We start from the raw sequence: 20043 nt of genomic DNA, 5'->3' as shown, positions 1-20043 counted from the left end.
ATATAATTTCTCAACAAGTGGTATCAGAGCTGTAGGGCTTGTTTTTCTATTCACTGAATTTTTGAAATCTTGGACATTTTGGAAACTCCTTGTTCTCGTTGTCCTGGTTCATGCCCTACATTAGTGTTTGATCTAGTTGAAGAAGAAAACCTTCTTTTATTGGTTTCTCTCTTATACTGGATCGTGAGTAACTCCTTGAAAAGAGCTAGAGTTGGTTTTCGAAGGAGTTTTGATATTGAAATTCAACCATAGAGGCTGAATTTGTATAAATTTCTTAATTGAAGCATCCAAACATTACTAATCTGTGTTTTGAGTATGCAGTGAACAAATTTTTTTACAAGAGGAGTTTTTTTGGATTACAAAAAGAAAGTCAAAGAACTGTTGTAGAGCTTGAAGTTGGGTAAAATTTCGGTTTACTATTCAAATCAGTGTGTTGTGCTTGCTTTGTGGGAGTTTTCTGTGTATTGATTGTGGTTGTGAATGATTTACAGTAACTGTAAATCTGTTTTAGGTTAAGTAACTGCTGTAAGTTGGTTTTTTCAAAGAAACTAACATTACGAGAAAAAATAATTTTTGTAACAAAATATTTTTGTCTCTAAATCTATTTTTTCTGTTACTAATGACATTAGAGACGGAATTAGGAATGAAATTACGTTAGCTACATGAACTTTAGAGACGGAATTCCGTTACAAATATATTATTTTTTATAGTGTAACTCACGGTCAGTTAGGCTTTGTGAAGTGTTTACTTAAAATTGCATTTGTTGGTGATTAATTGGGCTAGCAAACTGCTACCTTGTTATTCCCAACTAAATCTTTATGTTTTGGCTGTTGGGTTTTCTAGAAATTTTCTGGTGGATAAGCTAAAAATCTTCTGTGTGTAAATTGCACATCTGATTGATGTCATTTTTGTGCTAGAAAGCAAAATCTGTTTTCAAAAACATATCTGTCTGTGTGAAATTAAGAAATTTGTGATGGTTTGGATAATTTTTCTTGTCAAAATGGTATACCAAGCATACTTTAATATACAACCTTTTGATGGAAAAACTGATTTTGCTATTTGGAAACAAAAAATGAGAAGTGTCCTGTAACTCAAAGATTAATAAAAGTCGTTGAACTTGATCCAAAAACTGAAATTCTTATTGCAAAGAGGAATGAGCTGGATGAACTTGCGTCATCATGCATTATTTTGAACCTAGCTTATCATGTAATTAGAAAAATAGGGGTTTATGAATCGGCTAAGGATTTATGGAACAAACTAAATAATATGTTTACTGAAACTTATCTTCCAAATAGAATACACATTTTGGAAAAGTTCTTTAGCTTTAAATTAGGCCTTTCTAAGACAATAGATGAAAATTTAGATGTTTTTACCAAATTAATACAAGATATAAAACTCACAGGAGATAAAAACATAGATGAATACAACTCTATTGTCTTGTTAAATGTCATTCATAGTTCATATTCAGATGTTAGATTTTATTTTATTCGAGATGTTGTGTCTAAAGATCTTTTAAAACTTGAAAAAATTCCTTCTGAATACAACCCTGCGGACATGGGAACAAAGGTTTTTTCGGTAACAAAATTCAATTTGTGTAAGAAAATAGTATATATCGATACTTTTGATTAGAATTTTGTATAAACTGTAGAACTTAAAATTTTGTGTTTTAAGTTGCCAAAACACACTGTTTTTGTTTTTTTTTTTTTTGTTACTGCTGTAAACTTTTTTTTTCTGGTGGTGATTAAAATCTATGGATACTAATCACGTTAATAAGTCCGCAGGTTAAAAGACTGAAATCATTGAATGCTCGGACTGTGATGACGCCCAGTTTTGATACATTCTCCAGCCCAAAAAGGTAGAGATTTGTGATGGTTTTGGTCCTATGACTGTTGGAGGCCCAACAGCACTCAACCCGACCCACCCATCCGAAATCTAGATCCAGTAGCCGCGACCCGACCCGGCTATGTTAAGATGTGATGGCAGCCGTTGGATTGAAGGAATTGATCTAGGCCGTTGGATCTGATCTTGAGCCTTACATATAAATTGGCTCTTCACTTGAACCGGGTTCGTTCAGTTCTCTCATCGCGATCTGTCTCTCTCTAAAAACCCCACCCTTCGCGACGGCGCTTTTCGATCGATCTTCCTAGTCTGTTTTCCTGTGATCTATCCGGCGAATCTTGAGCTTCGATGGTGCGCATTGACGTTCGACGAGTTCTAAAGCTTTCCATTGGTTTGCTTTCTTGATTCGGGTCTGTTTTGGTTGTTCGCGGTGTATATTGGTTGTCCGTGATGAAATTAGACCTAGAATGTTAGCGTTTTCATAGATTGTGGTTTAGTTAGCGTGATTGTGCGTTTCTGTGGATGTCGTTTGTGGTTTGGGTCGAGGTTGAGTGTTTGCGTTGGTTCAGTGGATATATTTGGGTATAACTGAGTCTGAGTTCTTTGATTTTGATATAATAAAATATTCTTTAGGTTCTTTGAATTACTGAATGTCTTTGAGTGAATTACAAGTGTTCGATTCGTATATAATTTCTCAACACATATCTTGAAAGAGAAAACAAACAAACAAATAAAAGATCTCTTCTCTGTCTGTTTTGTATTTGAATTTTTTTATATTTTAATACTAATTGATATAATAATTAATAAAAATATACTCTCTCTGTTCCGTCACATATGACCCAATTTTTTTTGGTACGTCTCACAAAGGATGACCCATTTTCATTTTTTGTAATTTATCAATTAAACGTACTTAACAAATATAAATCAATATAACTAAATTTTTAACATCTTATACGTAGGACCTACTCAAAACTCTTTTATTTTCGTCTCTCTCCTCAATTAATATAATTTTTTATATATATTTAAAATTTTTTTTTTTATAAAACTAATTTATAGTATTGATATTTATTTATTTATTTGTATTAGATAAAATTTTATTATCTACAAAATGATATCCTGTATATATTTTTTCGAAATATAATTTTAAAAAATTTTAAAATACCAATAATATTATTCATATAAAAAATAATAAATTAATATCATAATTTATTATTAATAACTTATTAATCTATACTATATTAAAAATCATGTCCCTAATAAAAAAATTCATCCCTCACTCTATAGTTAAACTCCTCATCCCATTATTGGGATGATACATGGCATTCGCTGTCAACTAATGCAGTTAAGTGAGAAATTATTGCATTTACTATTAATTTGGTAAACTAAAATAAAATAATTGATGTGACACTAGTGACAAACTTATACATATATATATATATATAATCAGTTAAAATATTATTGTTTGTGATTCGATATTCATACTATCCTATGCCTATGTACTTTGAAGATTTAATTTGACCACATCGAACACCTTTCCAATGCTCTCTCTCTCTCTCTCTCTCTCTGCCCATTTCACTAAATTATAAATATATATGTATATATCGTATTATATTATTTTGATTTGACACTAATTTCCCATTAATATATTAATTATGATTAAATATTTTAAATTGTGTAGCTGTTTCAGGGGGCAGTCGGGCAGAGCACCGTCTTCGAGCGAATAAAGTTGATTATTATTACTCCCTCCGCACCATATACCGTATCTGCTACACTGTAGACACGGTATTTTAGAAGGGGTATAATTAGTAGATAATTAAAAATGTATTAGTGAAAATAATTATCTTATAATATAAATAATTATAAATTAAGATTAAGATAACTAATTAGTTTAACTAAATTTTAAAAAAAATTAAAAATTTAAAATGAGATTAAAGTGTGTAATTATTTTCTAAAAAATGAAAGTGACATGGTATGTGGGACGGACGAAAGCGGCAACGTGGACATGGTATTTGGGACGGAGGGAGTATTAATTAAAAATGTAGATGGACGCGATATTATGTTATATTCTTTTCATCCACTCTAAATGTTCTATTTATTTTTTAAATTATTTTACTTAATATATATATATTGTACAAATGTACTTCTATTGATATCTTTTGATATAATAATCAATATTTAAATATCAAACACGAAAAAGTAAATCAAATCTTTAGAACCGGACAAAAATAATATTTTATATTTATATACGTTCATATTTTATGTTATTTTCCTTTTTTTAAATAATTATATATTTTAAATTTATATAATTTTTATTTGAATAATTAATTATGTTAATTTTAATATATAATTAATTGTATTATATTGTAATTAATTTTATTAATACAATTTAAATTATTTACTAATCATATCAATTTTTAAATTCTTGTATCTATAGTTATCATGATATATCGGAAACAAAGGAGTATATGTTTATATTTCCAGTGATAATAAATATTGTATTTAACTGATAATTAATAGATATTTTCTCCGCCTCCAAAGGTCACATTTATTCTTTTGCGTCATTGCACTTAATATTAAAAATATCTTTATATTTGTATAATTTTTTTTACAAATGTGCTTCTACTAGTTATATAAGACACTAATAGAAATATTTTTGCAATTTTTTCTAAATTTATATTATATTTTGATATAATAATTAATATTCAAATATCAACACACAAAAAGTAAATGAGACCATTAGAACCGGACAAAGATAATATTTTTTATGTATGACTTCCTTTTTTTCTTTTTACTTTATCGAAAATGACGAAATCGATGATGCATGGTAGAGACGTAGTCAAGTTTTTATAAACTGAAGCTATTAATACGACATGCTACATGATTAATCGAGTGCATCTCAAACTCAATTAAGAGAAGACTCCATAAGAGCTTTGGAAAGAAAAGAAGTCTTGATGTATCCTACTTTTATACATTTGGTTGTACATGCCACATTTTGAAGAATCAAGATCAATTACACAAATTTAATGTTAGATCAAATGATGAGTAGTAACTCATATCACGGGAGGAAACTTCGCACAAAGTTCTATTATCTTTCTGAGTGATACAAATTTGATGTTAGATCAGATGATGGTATCTTTCTAGATTATAGGCTTAAGAGGTATTGTCCCAAATTAATTTGTGAATCTTAGGCAACTTTTTTTACATTTGTGTTGAGGAAAGGTATTTGAGTTGAGTTCTGACGTTATCCATCAGTTGTTAAAATTCTTATGTAACAACCTTGAACAGTTTGAACAGATGCCCTTGTTAATCATTTTCTGATTTTTATAAAAATTATAAAAGTAAATTATTGATCAATTATTTATTTATTTATTTTATTCAAAAAAATTATATAAGATATTTTATGTTTTTTATTTGTATAAAATTTACGTGGTCTTTATTTCGAACCAAACATCAGTTTTGGACAAATAGGGTGTTTCATGCAAATTTTTCATTAATACAAGGGAATTTTACGTAATAAATAAAACAAATAATATTTTTTGGAATTTTAGTAAAATACAATAATGTGTTATATAATTTAACCTTTGTCTAATAGATATCCATTACCTGCGTGCATTTATGTTCAAATTACATTGGTTATTGAATAAAATCCAATATTCGATGCAATTAAAATTTATTTAAAAGTTTGGTATCCAATGAGAAAAAGTTAAAATACAAAATGAATCGAATATGAGGCTTTAACTATTACAGAATACACATGGAGAGCGTGTAATGAATGTAAGAATATTTCATGGGAAGAGATTTTTCTTTGTACGCCAAGTTCACTTTTTTTACTATTTTAATTTTGTGTTTTTAAAAATATACATATATATTTTTTTAAAAAATATTTCATTATATATTATATTAATACAAAATATAAATCAGAATTTTTCAAACTTCATCAAAAGAAATACACATATGAGTATGTTGATTTTAGTATTTTTTACGTAAAATATAAAAAATTATACCGATAATATAAAAAATAATAGTTTACTTCTTTCGTCCAATTAATAAGTATATATTTTGTTATTTTTTATTGTTCAAGCAAATTCTTTCTTTTTATAGTAAATATGAATTGAACTACGATATTACAAATATTCTTACATTTATATTTATTTACATCAATATATTTACAATAACTTCACACATCGTAGGATAAAATAATCTTAACATATAAAACTATCATCGATCATTATTAAAATACAATATTTATTAAATTCTGTACAAAAATTAAATATATAGTTATAAAGTGGACGGTAAAAGTACTTTGAATTGTTAATTTTTATATAAAAAATAAATATAAATATTATACTCCCTCCATCACACCTTATTTGTCAACTATTTTTATTTCTGTCGGTCCATATAATTTTTATTTTTTTATGAAAAGTAATTATATATACATTTTAATCATATTTTAAATTTTATAATTAATAATATTTTTATTTTAATTAAATTAATTACTTATCTTAATTATAATATATAATAATATATAATAATAATTTTTAATAATATATTTCTTAATTATTTATTAGTTATATTTTACCTAAATTCTCGTAAAACTAACTAGACATAAAAAGTGCAACAGAAGTAATATATATCATGAAGCCTATCAACAAAAAATATCATTTGAATTAGATATTTAATTTTTAAATAATGAGGGGGGGGGGGAGGTTAGTGGGTTTGTTCATATATGCCCATGTCCATGCCCATGACTAATGAATAATAAAAAAATAAATTTAAATTTAAATTTAAATAATATTTTAATATAATATTTTATAGAAATCATCAGGTTAGAATAATAAAAAGTTATCTTTGAAACACAAACTAAATTAGGGGTGAATCGGTATAATATATCGAAATGGTATATCATATCAAAATTTTCAGTATGATATTTTTTTATACCGATACTATACCAAAAATTTGATATATATAAAAAAAAACGGTATGATAGATATATATTATACCGTACCAATAATTTGGTATACCGAATTTTTTTTTATATACTAAATATTAAATACCAAAATATCAAAATAATATACGATATTTTCAGTATATATTAAAAATCTCAATTTACATTACCGTACCAAAAAGATATTTTTGGTATTTTTTTTCACCCCTTAACTAAACAAACACTAATTATGATGTGTTTGATTTGAATTTTGAGTTGAGATTTGAATAGTAAAAATTTTGAATTTGAATAGTTGTATGATATGATATAAATAGATGTTGATGTGATGTTTTGAATATAAAATTAATTTTTACTGTAATATAAAAAATGAAAAATAGTTGTTTGATTTTGATATTTTTTAGAAAAAAAAAATAGGATGAATAGTGTAAATCAAATCCAATCCCCAAACCAAACACACCCTAAAATAATTACTAATAGTTGCAAAATGCACGAAACAATTAGGTAAATTATTTATTTAATTATGTGCATTAAATTTGATTTTGAATTTTGATTTTGAATTTTGGTTTAAATATTAAATTTATGTAATATTATTTTATAAAGAAAATAATAATACTCCCTCAATCTCAACTCAAAGTATTTTTTTTTTATTTTTATTTATCTCACTCAAAGTATCGATTTTCTATTTTAGTAAAAGTAATTTACATTGATACTAATATACCGATAACTTTTATTTATACAAATATATATTACACATACAATTATTTTATATATAAAATCAAAATATAAAAATGTAAAAAATTCTTACATACTTCTATTAATAAATAAAATATTACTATTATTTTTAAATTTTTTAGATATTTTTTATATTTTAATTTTTAATTCAAATAGTTATTTAATATGTATTTTTATTAAAAAAATTATTTATCTTTTAAAATATGCATAATAAATAACTAGAAAAAAAATAGAAAGCCAAATAAAACAAACTCTATTAACGGCCATTTAGATTGACTTAAAAAATAAACAGAAGCCAAAAGCAGAAGCAGGAGCAGAAGTTGAAAGCAGAAGGAGTTCGATTTTATATTTGGATGAATCATTAAAAATTTTATTTAACTATATTTAAATATTTTAAATAAAAATTTAGAAAATATATTTTTAAAATTTAATTATTTATATTTAAATATTTTAATTTAAAGAAAATATATAAATTAAAAATAAAAAACAATATAAAATTTTATAACTTATATTTAATGATTTCAATATAATTAAAAAAATTATATATTTTTATTTAAAAATTTGGTATCTCAATTATAATTTTAAATTTTAATTCAAGTATAATAGTATATAAATTAAAATAATAATATAATTTTATTTTTTTATTTTTTAAAATGTAATACTACATATAAATTAATTATTTTTATAATATAGTATTATAGTATTGTATTTATTATTATTATTATTATTATTATTATTATTATTATTAAAACAATGATTTTAGCTAAAAAAAAGTTTCTATTTATTTCAGAAGCTACTTCTTAATGTGCTTTTGAAAAAAAATATTTTCCAATCTACTTCTATTTTTCAACAAAATTCAATACAAACAAGTATAAAGTGCTTTTTCAAAAAATATAAGCTGAAAATAGTTGCCAGAAGTCAATTCAAACGGGCCTAAATAATATTGTATGTAAAGAAATAAATTTATTAAAATTTTAGGTCATTTTGGAAAAAATTTCCAAAATAAAAACAAAATGGTCAAAAAAACTATTGCATGACAAAGCAAGTGTATTTCTTTACATCTCAAATATCTATTATTTGAATTTTATACTTTTTGAAAAATAAAATATTTTTTTTTATAAAATATTATATCATATACTTTCTCCGTCCGCCTTTAAAAATCAAATTTACTTTTTGAGTCATTGTATTTACCATTAAAAATATTCTTATATTTGTATAATTTTTTTTTTTTACACATGTCCTTCTATGTCTTTGCAACTTTTATTAATTTATACTATGTTTTAATATAATAATTAATATTCAAATATCAATAAATAAAAAATAAATTAGATCCAAAGCCGGACGAAAAAAGTTTTTTTAATATCATATTCAAATTAAAAAATTTTCAAATCCTAAAAAATAATAATAATAATAATAATAATAAGAATAAAATAAATAAATAAAAAATAAAACCATAAATCGTGAAAGTGAAATATTCTAAAATGGAGGGAGCATAAAAAAAATCAAGAAAGTGGAAATGCACGTGATCCGTGGACTCAACTCAATGTCCAAAAAAAAAAAAGAGAAAAATAAATAAATCTCAATGCCCTAAAATGTGACGAACAGCTGGCATATTGTATATTAACGGCGACGTTTAGCAACTCCATGGAGCACAAATCCCGAGCTGATCTGCACCGTCAATGGCGCGCATCCAAAATGTGGACGGCGTGGATGAATTAGGGTACACAGTGTGTGTGTGTTTTTTTTTAAAGGTTAGAGTATGTTCTTTTATCAAATTTCACTGTATTTTATACTCCCTCGGTGTATTACTATACAGAAATTTAGGTAAAGTATAATTAATAAGTAATTAAAAAATGTATTAATAAATATAATTATTATTTAGTAAAAATAATTATAAATTAAGATTAAAATAAATAAATAGTTTAATTAAAATTAAAAAAATTATAAAATTTAAAATTTAAAATGCGATTAAAGTGCATAATTATATTTCCAAAAATAGAAATGACAAGTTATGTGGGATGAACGAAAATAGAAAATAGGAACAAATTATATAGGACGGAGAAAGTATTATTCTCCATGTCCTATTTTAAATGATAAATTTGATTAATACACAATATATAAATTAATGATATTTAATTAGTTAATAATATTAAATTATATATACATATATGTATGTACACTGTCAAACTTTTTACTTATTTTTATGGATTAATTTTTTAATATTAATTATTATATCCAATATAGTATAAAAGTAAATAAGAAGATTAGCTATGGACGATAGATATTATTATATTGTATTTTATTTATGTAAGAAATATTATTAGTAATTTTAACATAAAAATTATATATAATTAAAATAAATTTAGAATATATATTTAAATATTTTTTTAAAAAATTATATCTCAATAAAATATATGCAATATGTATATTATTTTGTAGATAACAAATTTTATATAATCAAATACATAAAAAATTATAATTGTTTATTCATAATTAATATAATCTAATTTTATAAAAGATAGAAATTTTTAAATGTAATTAAAAATATTTATTTATTGAAAATAGAGATAGAAATAAATAAATTTTTAGAGAATCATACATGATGCATAGATGTTATATGTTATAAAATTAATTAAATTGATTTATATTTGTTAAATATTTTTCATTAATAAATTTTATCAAATTTAAATCTGCATAATTTGTTATAAAATAAACGAGGTAATATTTAATATAGATTTGATAATAATAAAAAAAGAACATCTTTTGAAAAATGTTTGTTTATATTGTGGGTGGAATAAATATTTTTTTTATATCAGAAAGACGAGGTAAATGATAAAAAAATATATATTTTATATTAAATTGTTAATTGTTTGTATGTAAATAAAATATATATTATATATTAGTTAATATATGTATATATTTTTATAATATTTTTGAAAATTATGTTATTAAAAACTACAAAGTAAAATAAATTAAGAATTGAGACTTTTGTGAAAGAAATATATATAAGTTTTTTTTTAAAAAAAAATTTAGAGAGTGTTTGAAAAATAGTATTTTGAATATTTTTTAATTTATTCAACAACTTTGAGCTGTTTGACTTGTCTAACAATTAATTTTAAAAATATTTGGAAAATAACATTTTGATCAATTTTTAACTTATTGAACAATTTTTAATTGTTTGACTAATTAAACAACTAATTTAAATATTTGATAAATTAAATTTTTTAAATAGTTTATTAGATCCAAAAAATTAATTTTTGAAAAACTGCCCAGCCTTTTAGATTAGCAATTTGATCTTAACTACTCACTCCGTTGGTTTCTAAAGTTTCTCATTTACCTTTTGCATTATTGTAATTAACATTAAAAATATCATTATATTTGTATATTTTTTTTGCACACATTTTTACTTGATTTGTACTGTATTTTCATATAATAATTAATATTTAAAGATCAATACGCAAAAACTAAGTGAGACTCTTAGAACCGGGCAGAGGTAGTATTTTTTTTCTTCTTATTTATCCTTACACCCTACTTATTATATTATGCAACTTTTTAAAATATATTTTATGATTAAGATAACCTAACAAAAATAATACTCCCTCCGTCGCGATGTTTGCTTTTTACACGTAAATTTTTTAATATTAGTATTATATTATATTGTAGTAAAAAGACAAAAATACCCCTATTAGTATGGTGTAATATAAAAGTAATGGCATTTGTATAATATATTGTAAGTTAAAAGAGTATTTATTATGTTAAGTAGGTAGTACAATTACTAAATTAGAAAATAGTAACATTGTTTTGGGAGAACGAAAATGGAAAATAATAACATTTCAATGAGACGAAGAAAATATTAATATATATAATTATGTGATAACTTTTTGCATTATTTAGTAAGTATTTTAATATCATTTTATTTTTATTTTTTATTTTTAAAAAATACTAATTTTAATTTTGAGAAATTGAAATTATTGTTTACATATAAATTATTTACAGCTTAAATATATAAATTTATTTAAAAACTATTTAATACATTTCTATTCTTACTAAATTATAACTTTAGTTTTCAAAATTCAAAAATTGAAAATATTTTCTTTTATATGAAAAATATTCTATTTGTAAAAAATATAAATTTATTAAAATACTTTAAATTGATTTGTGTATATAACTTGTATAATATGAATTTTACAATACAAATAAATAAAAGAAAATAAATTTATTTAAAATTATAATTTTAGTAAAAGTTTATCTAAACTTTTTTCTTTTTTTAACTAGTACAATTTCCACGTTATGTTACTAAAAAATATAATTTAAAATAAATAATACTTTATTTATTCGCAAAAAATTAATAATTTTTAATATATAATATTACTATCAACATGATTTTTTATGCTTAACATAAAGCATACATTCATCTAAAACTAAGAAAAAAACACATTAATACAAATAATATTTTACTCAAATTAAATAATCGAATAAATTAACAGCTAATTGAATAAATTAATTTAATTAATAACTGACAGCTATAGCTACTTCAAAATCCAGCCTTAAAGTTATTTGAAAAATATTTAAATAAAAAATTGTTAAATATATTTTCGATAGTTTTAAATTATAATAATTAGATAATAAATAATACTCCTTCCTTCCGTTCCAAAAGAATTGTCTTGTTTTTCTATTTTCGTCCGTTCCAAAACAATTGTCCTGTTTCCTTATTTAGTAATCGTGGTTCCTACTTTATAACAAAAATATTCATTTTTTTTCAAACTATCCCTAATTATTACTCTAACCTACTTTTTAAAATCATTCAAAAAGTAACGACATTTTAGTATTTCACATTCTATTTTATATCCATTTTCAATTAAATACTATTATTCCTTAATCCCGTACAAACTCCCAACAAAACACTTCTTTTGGGACAGAGGGAGTATTAAGTATTTAAATAAAACTAACCTATTAATTTACAATATTTAATAAAGGGAGTATTAAGTATTTAAATAAAACTAACCAATTAATTTACAATATTTAATAAAAAAAATAAATCAAATAATTTTTTTATATATCTTAATTAAAAAAAAATAATTGTGTATGTTTTATTTTATAAAAATAAAAATTTATGTACTAAAATTATTAATTTAATAGTATATAACTAATATATAATTATATTGTAATATAATGTGGTGGATCTCATTCATTGTATGGGGTCGACCATAAATAATGAATTTGTTCAATAGTATAAGTTGGAGGTGAAGTAAGGGTACATTCAATTTATTTATTTTTAAGCACAATTTCTGGTAAATATTATAAAAAACAAATTATAACGATATGATATATATAATATATATTTGATTTATTAAAAAAAAATAATTTAATACAAAAGTACTTCGATCGTCCAATCAGAAAGTATACATGGTAAAATTATTTTATACCATTTTTAACTATTTATTATAATTAAAATACTATTACTTTTTAAATTTTGCAAAAAAAGTAAATATTTACTTTAGCGCCGGCCAGATGTAATATTATTTTCTATAGTATCGATATAATTCTCCATACTTCGTATAAAAAAAACACAAAGTGAACACACCTAAGTTTGTCATTTTATTTTCATTGTAATAAGAGTTATATTTTCTAATTTAGTAATTGTATTAATTACTCTTACAATTTATAATATATTATACAAATATCATTACTTTTATATTACATATTTATATACTAATTTTTTTTTTAATTTTTATACTACAAACAAATATAATACTAATATTAAAAAATTTACAAACAAACTATATTCTTCTTTCATTATGAAGAGAATATTTCATTTTAAAAATACTTAAAAATAATATATTTTATTTCATTAAAATACAATTACAATTTTATAAAGTATTTTTTTATCATTTTTAATAAGTAACAAGAAAAATTCCAAAATGACAAATATTGAACGTGCAATATAAGGAGTTTGTTCATTTTGTACTTTGGTGTAATTTTTCATTAATAGTATTTTCTCTATTATAATTTAAAGTATTATTTTTATTATTTTTATCTGTCTGATTTCAAAATATCTTGTTTTTTATTTTTTTTAAAAAAAATAAGCATACATTAATATCAAAATACCCTTAACTTTTATTCAAATTACACATACAATTACTTTAGAGAAAAAAAATTATTTGATATGATATTTTTTTAAAAAAATTGTCTTGATGAATAATATTAAAATATTAAAAAATATGTACATAAACAAAATCTATATTTTACATGTATTTTATAAAAAAATTAACACTCGGTTTATAACATTTTGAATTTTTTATGGTATTTATTAATAATATTTTTTTGAAAATATCACATTTAATATATATATATACATATATATATATTTATTTATCATTTTCAAACTCTAAAGTTTTCAAAATCTCTATTTTAATCTATAGGAATTCAATAAAAAAATAAAATAAAAAATAAAAAATACAATAAGTGAAGACACCTCGACACTTCGTAGATGGAAGGTGCATGTGCGTCACTATACATATTTTAAGGATTTCGACAATAAATGAATCATAAAAACTAAAATAATAATAATAATAGTACTTTCTCTGTCCCACGTTGGATGTCTGGGTCACTGTAAACACGAGAATTTAAGATAAATATAATTAGTAGATAATTAAGAATATATCAGTGAAAATAATTATTCTATAATATAAATAATTATAAATTAATGTTAAGATAACTAATTAGTTTAATTAAAATTAAAAAAAAAAATTAAATTTAAAATTTTAAAATTAAATTAAAGTGTATAATTATTTTTCAAAAAAGAAAAGTGATATGAAATATGGGACAGACAAAAACGACGATGCGGACATGGTAGGTGGAACGAGCGTGTAATAATTATAGGCTAAAAGAAGAATGAAATTTGCTTTGTAAGTCTGCATTAAGATTTGTGCCTCCTCAACCACTTAGCATATGGGCTTGTAGGGTCCCTTCGAATGTTGTATTTAAAAATCTCCCATTTAATATATATATATATATATATATATTTTGTATTATATATTAAGTAGGAATAAAAATTGATTCTTTCAACCCACATTTAGCTGTTGGGTCCACAAGTTATGCAATCGATCGATAATTATGTTACAAAATTAAATCCCCTAAGACATGTATGATCCAATTTGTGATCTAAGGATTAAGGGTTCAAACCCTATCAATATATATATATATATATTATTTTTATGACGTAAAAATTCGCGATTGCTACCCGAAAGTGTGCATTGGGTAAATCTCCGACTGTATCTAATACTTTGCAAACTAGGCCCGACAGACAAGTCATACTAGGTGAACCATGTGTAAGAAGTGACCTCGAAGCGTCAGGTTTGAACCCATGACCCTATCAATATTTTCTTGATCGAGTATGCCATACAATTAGGAGCTTGCCTACATATTGTGGTTTGATATTTTTTTTGGTCGAACATATTATACGAAACTTGTCTATATTTTAACTTATCTCTTTCGATCATATCACATAAAATTTATTTGATTGACCTGATTTACAAGTCGTTGCATTTAATATGCATTCAAATAATAGTAACACAGTGTGCACTTTCGGATAACGGCGACAAGTTTCCATGTCATAAAAAAAAAATATAGTAACACTGAGTATGCCATCTCTTACGGAGGGTGTGCTTTTATTTCGTTATTTTCGTATGTTTTTGTGTGCTTGCGTTTTTTATTTTTGGATGAAATTATTTAAATGTTACCATATTTTATAAAAAAAAATTAATGTATATATATTTATAGGAAATTGTAATATTGTAGAGTAGAAATAAATGAAAAAGAAATTGTATTCTTGTTTGGAGGTTTAAGTTTTAATTCGGATTTTTAATAGAAAAATTTTAATTTGAATAATTGTTCGATGCGATATAAATGTATATAGTGATATAATATTTTAAATGCAAAATTATTTTTTTTGTAAAATATAAAAAAATAAAATACTTGATATTTAATAATTTTGGAGAAGAAGAGTTTTATAAACATAAAAAAAACTCCAAATAAACACAAGCCAAAGAGAATATAGACTTTTGTATTTTGGTTTTTGATATATTGAAAGTAAAATAATCATGTGTAACAATCAAAACCTGAACAGATCGAAGATTTGCACACATGATCTCACAGTTACGAGTTCACCCCGTACCTTCTTTATGGATGACCCTTTACTTTATATATAAATTAATTGCATGCGTAATAATATGTTTATAATTTAAGTAAAAATTAAAGATATTTGACATTAGTATATGATTACTTTTTATTAAAATAAAAAATAGATACATTTGAGTGAGACGGACAAAAATATATATATTTGTTTATAAAATATCATATTAAAGTATTATTTAAATAAAATTTAAATTCAAATCGAAAACAAACAGTTCATCAGTAATTGCGTGTATATATATATATAGATATATATATATATCTAAATTCTTTTAGTGGTAATCATATATATACATATCATAAATTAAAATATTTTTATAGCCATATCGAGGGTTTGTTTGGTTTAAATTTGAATTTTATTTTTTTTTATTGATTTTTTTTTTAAAATAATATTTTAATGCAATATTTTGTAAAAAAAATATATAATATATTTTTATTGATTACAATCCAAACACGCCTTTTTAATTAGGAATGATTGACTTATATAATGTTATTCTAAATAAACAATTTTATTTTTAGTTCTAATGGATCTACAAATTATGCAACCGTCTATACAACCATAAAGGAAACAAAGGATATGTCCATCTTGTATTTTTTTTAATTTTTATTTTATTTATTTATTTTTATGGATATAGGAGTATGTTTTATATTATGTATTATAAATTATATTGGTAATTTTAAAAGAAATATTTTTATTTGGAATTATTGATATTTTTGTGAGTGAATAAAAAAAATATACTCATACTCTGTATTATATTAATGTATGTATATTGTATTTTCAAAATAATATTTATGAGAAATCGTCCTCTAAAAACACTAAATGAACAAACTCAACATTTTCCGTTGTATAGAGACGGGAGATAAGGTGTTGATGAAGTCAAAGCAACACCATGTTGATTTGATCAAATGAATTAATTCGATATTCGTTACAAAATAGATAATATAACGTATTAACTTGAAACAATTGGTATTTCATCGTAAGAAAAATTAATAATATATATTATGTTGCTATATAATATTAATATTTGTTATTTTTTTTTTTATAGATATTTATTTATTAGGTCAAATTATGAAATCAAAAGATATTTTGTTGAAATCAGAATATATTTTACTGCATTTAATTATATAATAAATTATTAAACTATGTGTTATATATTAGATTAATATTTGTTACCTTTTACATAGATATTTGAGGTGTGTTCTTTTTGTCGAAACAAACTAGCTTATTTTTTAAAAAAAATTAATATATTACACACTTATTATTTTATAGTTACATAGATAATATTTTATACTTCATATAAAAAAATATATATATTTTTAAATTATTTTACAAAATAAACACAACTTTGTTGATTGTTGATTTAACCAAATTATATATATATAATCTTGTCGTTTATTTAGAGTAGGATTTTAATTATATATATATATATTATTTTATTTAATAAAATATTTGAAACTATGATTCAAAAGAAAACTAAACCAAAATTGTAATAATATATATTTAAAAAATTCCTTTATTTTGTGAGTATTATTTATTCATTTTCAGTCAACACATAATATATATTTTTTTAAAAAAAAATAAAAATTGAGGTACGTATTCTTTTATTAAAATAATCATAATAATTGAAAATTTTTAATTACACCTCAAAGAAAGAATCATTATAATGATATTAAAAATCCATTATATATTTTATTGATGGCATATGAAGGATATATTATAATTAATTAATTAATTAATTAATTATCACACACTTTAATTATATTTCTTAATAGATAATTAATCCTGCCATTAACTATCTCTTAATTCGGATCCAATTCAAATAAAATAAAATATATTCGTCTTTAATTATTCTGTCTTAGGACTTTAAATATAATTAACAAATAAATCCACTTAAGATACTCTGTATGGTTTGAGTACGTGTAATAACATTAATCAATTCAACTTTACAACCCCACTGCCCACACACCCCTATAAAATATAACCGGGAAAAAATTATTTTTAGTCCTAATATAATCAAAATTCATTAATTTTGGTCTAAATATAAAAATTTTATCAATTTTTGTCCCAATATAACTAAAACTCATCATTTTTGGTCCAAATATAACCAAAATTCATCAATTTTTTATCCAAATATAATTTTTTTTAGTCCCAATATAACAAAATTTCATCATTTTTTGGTCTCAATTTTCTGTCAACAAACTGACGGAAAATGCTTATGTGGAAAAAAAATAAATCAAACCTTATATTTATATTTGAAGAAATTGCACAATCTTGCAAGTCCACGTCAGCATTTTCCGTTGGTTTCTTGACGGTGGGACCAAAAAAGATAAGGTTTGATTATATTGGGACAAAAAATAATGAGTTTTGGTTATATTTGAAATTGGTAAAAATTTTATATTTGGACCAAGAATGATAGTTTTGGTTATATTGAGACCAAAATTGAAAATTTTTATATTGTGACCAAAATTGATGAATTTTTGTTATACTGAGACTAAAAATAATTTTTTCCCAATATAATGTTATGAGTGTTTTTTTTTTTTTTAAAAATCCAATTTTAATATATTTTTAAGTGAATATTTTATTTTATATTGTATTATTAGGAAAAATAAAATAGCTAAATTTGTGTGATGATTAATTAATACACAAGTGGAATTAAGATAAATTATGAATTGAATATTACTTTCAATAATGAATTAATTAAGATTGGTTGAGTAAAAAGATTATGTGGCTTGCAATATGGGGGGCTCAAATTCAATAAAGGATTGATGCTCTCAATAATATATATATATATATATATTATATTTAGTAGGGTCATTTATCATTTCATTTTGATGATTAAATATTTAATTGATTAAGTTTGTATGACAACCAATAGATTATTCAATTGTTTTCTTTTTATTAGGTAAACCATACCTTTTAAGTGATTTATAATTTTCTTATATATATTTTACAAGTATTTTGGAATTTTGAATAGATTTGTAAATAATGAAAAATTCAATGAAAATAAATACCTCCTTTGTCATGTTTGAATGTATCATTTGAATTTTGTAATAGATTGAAAAATAATAATATTTTATTAATTAATAGAAGTGTGAAAGAGATTTTGACATTTTTATTTTATATATAAAGTAATTATATGTGTAATAATATATTATCAATTTAAGTAAAAATTAAAGATATTTAGGTATAAGTGTATAGTTATTTTTGCTAAAAATTTAAAAAAAAAATTTCAATTAGACAGACGAAAATGATAAAAATAAATGCTTTTTTCGAAACAGAAGGAGTATTTAATATCATATAAATATGTAATTCATTTGATATTTTGTATAAAATTTTTTTTATAATTTAATATTTTAAACAAGAAAGCAAAAATTTAAATATGGTTTCTTTTAGAAAATAAAATAAAAATTAAATAGTAAAAAATAAAATTGAAAATATTTATTTTTTCAAGAAAAATAAATTGAATATATTTTCCCATTAGTTATTCCAATAAATATGATTATTTATAAGATATTGTTCGGATTTATGCTTAGCATTTGGCATAACAATACCAAGTAAATTTGATTATATGAAAATTTTGGTACAAATCTGTTCGTGTTCCTGAAGCACCTTTTTTTTTTTTTTTAATTTTTTTTTTAAGTTGTGATTCCTAAAAATAATATTTTATATTTTTTACACAAAATATATCGCACACAAAATAAATTCAAAGAAAAAAAAGATTAACACTTCCTACAAAATTTTAAAAAAGTCAAACATTTAATTTATATTTTTAATACAATTCCCTATACTACATTCAAAAAATCAATCAACGCTGGCTGAGGATAAAAAAAAAAAATCAAAATGGCAAAATTTTGTGCACTAGCATTTTGAAAAAGAAGTACTGAAATTTTGGTTTACTGTTAATTTCGGAATAATATGGTCCCGTATTAAAACTTTTTGGTTGGTGACGGTATATAATTTTGATATTTTTGATATTTCGGTATGTAATAAAATATCGGTATTTCGATATATTGATAAATATAAAAAAATACTGTTGAAACGTGACTTCGATTTAGCGGTCTACCCGACCTAAAACCAAAGTGAAAAGACTGTTTCAATTGACAGGGTTTTTTTAGATCCATCTTAATTAATAACAAATGGACTTAGGGTTTAGGGTGTTTTGGGGCGCTTATAAATAGATAGCTATGGTTCATAGCCATAGGACAATGATTGTAACTCTATGAATCAGTATAATAAAATCTTTCTGGTTCATGCCCGTGGATGTAGGTTGATACATCGTCACCAAACCACGTAAAACCTATGTGTTCTTTATTTGCCTTCTTTCTCGTTTTCT

The sequence above is a fragment of the Andrographis paniculata genome, unplaced genomic scaffold, assembly GCF_009805555.1.
Source record: "Andrographis paniculata isolate CXL003 unplaced genomic scaffold, ASM980555v1 Contig69END, whole genome shotgun sequence".
NCBI classification, from domain to species: Eukaryota; Viridiplantae; Streptophyta; class Magnoliopsida; order Lamiales; family Acanthaceae; genus Andrographis; species Andrographis paniculata.
This window is presented reverse-complemented; position numbering follows the sequence as displayed.